This window comes from Cryptomeria japonica, chromosome 2, assembly GCF_030272615.1.
Source record: "Cryptomeria japonica chromosome 2, Sugi_1.0, whole genome shotgun sequence".
In the NCBI taxonomy this organism is placed as follows: Eukaryota; Viridiplantae; Streptophyta; class Pinopsida; order Cupressales; family Cupressaceae; genus Cryptomeria; species Cryptomeria japonica.
Window position 1 is genome coordinate 36788697 of NC_081406.1, and position 5129 is coordinate 36793825.

Here is a 5129-nt window from a genome sequence, read left to right on the forward strand (position 1 = left end):
TGCAAAGGATTGAATGATAGGGATGGAAAGAGGTGTTAGATAATAGATAGAATGTTTGAAGATTTGTGCAAGGATAGATAGAAATGTAGACAAAATGACACAAATTCCTATTTCACAGATGAAGGATTTATGCAAAGGATTGAATGATAGGGATGGAAAGAGGTGTTGGATAATAGATAGAATGTTTGAAGATTTGTGCAAGGATAGATAGAAATGTTTTCAGGATGAGTGTTGGTACTTGAGAAGTGATGAAGAGATGGAGGAAAATTGAATTTTGGGATAGAAGGACCCAAAATAGATAAAGGAAATGATAGAAGAATAGTTTTGGAAAGATGTTTAGATAGAGGGTTGAAAGAATTTCAAAGATGTGCTCCTCATTGATCTTTCTTATGGATCATTTGAGGTGATGGATTAGTGATGGAGGGAAGTAAGGACCCAAGATGGATGAAAGGGATGGAGAGTTTGATTGTGGAATGAAAGGACCTAAGATAGATTTAGAAGAAGAAGAGTTTGACTTTGGAATGAAAGGACCTAAGATAGATTTGGAGGATGAAGAGATTGTCTTTGGAATGAAAAGACCTAAGATAGATTTGGAGGCTGAAGAGATTCCTTGATCTTGATCTTGACTTGGAGTAGGATCATTTGAGTTTGTGCTTTTCTCTTGATTTTGAATTAGAATAGTGGAGGATATGGAAGGAATATCATGATTTTGCTTAAGAGATGGATGTTGAATGGGACTTTGCTCTTGAGATGAAAGAGGGTCATCGTGGATGGAATACCAAAATTTTAGGGGATCATCATAAGATTCTTGATAGGTGGGATCTTGATAAAAAATGGGATTAGATTGGAGAGCCATGATATCTTGATCTTGATTTATGTTAGGACTCATTTCCTTTGACTGGGTTTCTTTTTTTTTTTTGGTTTGATGATGAATGGTCATATAAATGATCAAAGTTGATGTAGAGAAATTTACTCCTTTTGGTAAGGGTCTTAGGACTAGGTTGTCTCTTCTTTAACTTAGTTTTGTGATGAAGACTTGTTCGTCTCAAAATATGAGGGGTAGTCATACACAAATGATCAATGGTTTCCTTTGATGTTTGGATTGAGATACTTCATTTGAAAACTTAAGTCTACTTTTATCAAATGAAGGTTTAGATGCCCCCTCACGACAAAGTGTGTCAAATGATATGGATAAAGTCTCCCGATATAGAAACTTGATTTGACAACTTAAGGTTTAAACTCGGTATGTTGTTTGATAGAATCCTTTAGATGATGGACCTTTTGATCAAGGTGATGATAATACCTAATTTTGATAGGATAAAGTCTTATCCCAAGCTAGTTTTGGATTTGACAACTTTTGTTCTAAGACTGACTTGTTTGATTTGGAAATGATTTCTCTGGTGTTTTGATTTGATTTCTTGTGATCATGTTTGATATTAGACCTGAAAGGATACTCAAGAAGTTTGAAAACTTTTTCTAGAAAGGCTTGTTTTGCTCTCTGGTTTTCTGAGTTTTTACCATGCGCTAAGCCAGAGACTAAATGCACTAAAGAAAATTCTCAACATGATAGAGAAAAGACTCTACACGCTACACTGCCTTGATATATTTTGACTTGGTTGTTTTTCTACTATTTTTGGAATTTTTAACACTTGTGATTTTGATGGATGATTTCTTTTTGGATACTCAAGCTTACTAAGTTGAATAGATAAAATCTTGATTACTTGGTTTGGTATTCCCCTAATCTTGTTGGATGAAAGTCTTTCCTAAAGATAGTTGAAATGTTGATAACCATCTCAAAAGATGTTTTGTTGGATATGGAAATCTTCTCCACTTTATGATTTTTCCTTGCTTGAACTGACTTTTGAGTTTGATTGTTGGATACTTTGCAAGATATTTTAACATTTGTGACAAGAATATATAGCACACATGAAGACAATGATCATCCTAATGCTAAACATTGAGTGTATATTCTTTTGAGGATGTGTTCAAATCCTTGATGTTATCACTAGTTTGATTTACAACAAAAGACACATTAGATAGACTCTTTATTCAAAGGTCATTGACAATATCATAGCCCACTAGTCTCAATACTTCGTTAGCTCAAACAGCCTTGTCACCCCCTAGAGGGCGCCCGTTTTTTTGCCTTTTACTAGAAATTAACTCAAAGTGAATTGCTTCACAATTGAGTAGTTATCTTGGGAGATATATGGTGAGTAATCTTGGGGGTGGATTCTTCCCCACCCTTGCACTATGATATTGCCAATGTTTGGCAACTGACTTAGCTCAAAGTTTCTAATGCTAAGGTTCGTAATCAGGCTTCTTGTTCGGCCGTTAGTGATAAACTCCCTCATGAGGCTTCCCAACCTTTAGAACAAAGTCTTTACGTATCTCAAGGATACTGGGGGAAGGCTAATCGCTGCACGCAACCATTGAAAAGGACTTTCATCACTTTTCACTTTTGATTATAGTGGGTTGGAATACTTGGCGTCAAAGTCGTTCCCCACTTAGGTCATTCCCTTCACACCGGCCAAAGAATGGCTTTAAGAGTTTTTCAACCCCTCAAGAAGGCAGGCCTACTAAAGGATGTAAATGCTTGAAGTACAGAAAGCTTAAGAGTGGTTTGGCTTTTTGGTCACCTAGTTATGGGGAGAGCATATACCTTCCACTCTCGAGACAAGGCAATCAAGTTGTTGTTTTTAGCCTTCAAGACAATGATTTGCTAACTTCTATTTGGAGATGTTGCTCCAACAAGCATGATGTTCTTTTTAACCCTTTATAGCAAAGTGTGTATTTCCAAAACTTTTGAAAAATAAGCCTGGTCAACAAAGTAAATCGTGATTTTGGTCAACAAAATTAAAGTCGATAGGGGAAAGTTTTCCCTCTTTGCTTTGTACAAAATGAAGATGAGGTTTTTTTACTTTGCAAAATGAAGTGAATCCTTTTAAATACCAAAGGATGGTAAGGTTCTTTTTAAAACTTTTGCCAAAGTAAAGATTGTTTGTTCTTTTTACAGCTTCCAAAATGAAGTGTTTTTCCTCTAATCTTGCAAGAAAGCAAATATGAAGTTTGTTGTTCTTTTTACCTTGCAATAAAGAAAAGATGAAGTTTTATTTTAAAAAACCAAAAAGGAAGGCATGAAGTTCATTTTATGCATCCAAATGAAATGATGAGGTTTATTTTAACTTTTGCCAAAAGGAGAGTGAGTTCTTTTTGACCAACTTTTGTTGAAAGAAAGTAAAAAAAAGAAACTTAAAGCCTCTAAACTTGCTCCTTCCCCTGCACAAAAAATATTAGAACCTACACACAGCCAGTGATCAAATGTTAGTGTGGGCTTACACAAGCCTAAATTCTGATCTTGGTTACAAATTTTACAATCCTGATTCTAAAATGCCCTGAAATTTGATTAAGTCTGAAATTTGGAAGATCTTCCAAAAACTAGATTTTGCATTACAACTCCTAGAGGTCTGAAACCCCTCTCAAACATCCTTACAATATATATAGAATATAACTTAAAGTATAAGAAAGAGAAAAGAGAAGAGGACATGTCACTTATACTTAAATGTTATATTCCATATATATTATGTCTCCCACAAGCCTAATTTTTTACTCTGTCATAAATTTTTGGCTCTGCCAACTCTATGCACTAAACTATTTCACAGATGTGCTAAGAAATGATATCTATGCACTATTATGTGCCCCCAATGCGCTAAGTTGTTTTCCTGATGTGCTATTCTATTTTTCTCCCATGTTGAGACCTATAGGAAACTATTAGGAATATGATGCGCTAAGGAAAAGACTTTACGCGCCATAGAATAGACTGCACACGCTAAATAGTGAGCCGGATGTGCTATCCAATAGACCCAATGCGCCGAACTATTTTTCAGATGCGCTACTCTGTTTTTCTCCCACATTGATACCTACAGGAAAAGATTAGTGGAAGTCATGCGCTAAAGAAAGGACTTCACGTGCTAGAGTATAGACCACATGTGCTAAACAGTAAGCGGAATGTGCTAGACTATTAACCGGATGCGCTAGGGAATGTTTCCCACGCGCTGATTCATGTTTCTTGCGGACCTGCAAAAGTGGTTAAATTCAAAAACCGATTTGATATATGGGGTCTAGCCCCATGGTGGGCGCCAGAAATGTATGTCAAAAATGTGGTATCAACCTGCAAGAGGAGAAAATAATTCAAATACACACATGAAACATTGCATTAGAGGTTAGAAATCCAAACAAAGCAAGTTAAAAAGAATCTAAACTCTTTAATATCATTCCATCCTCCTCTATCTCCAAGGATCTTCAAGATTCAAGGTGGCTCTCAGCTTGGAAGAGCACTTGATTCTTTAAGATGACAACCTTAAGAACGAGATTAAAATGATTTTAAGATCTAAATGGAATGCAACCAAGATCCTAGTGATGATTTAGATATGAAACTAGATGATGATAGGATGCAAGATATTGATATGAACCTTGAACTAGTATGAAAATGATACTAAGATGAAGCTAACATGATATATCTAAGATTGGAATGCTATCAAAATGATCTAACATGCTATTCTATCAAAGAGAGATAATATGCTTAATATTATGAGACTATAAGTTGGATGCACAAAGACTTGATTTTTTTGAAGAAGGAATGGGCTCTATTTATAGGGAAAACAGGGCAATGGATGGTCAAGATTGGATAATCTTAACAAGGGCCAAGATTGAAAGTTGGGAATCCATGTTTGTAATTGGCACCAATGAAATGGTGACAAGTGTCAACATAGGGTTGGGTTGAGAGAAGGGGTTGGAGGCATCAAATGCCTGAGAAGACCTTATGGTTATCTAGAGATAAGGGTTAAGCTTAAGTTAGGCTTACCCAATGGATTAAGAGTTAATCCAAGGATAAACCTTTGTGCAAATGATTAAGAGATAATCATGGTCAAAGCATTAAAGGCTTGATGAGACCCTTGGGTTGGATGAAGGTTAAGTTAGGCAAAAAGTCTCTAACCATGTAAGAGGGTTGAATTAACCATTAATGGTTTGGGAGACTTTGGAGAATTAAGTGGTTGAAGACTTGAAGCCTTTAATGGTTATCAAAGACTTTAAGGGTTTGAGAAGTGACTTCCCTTTGTTTAGGGATGTGA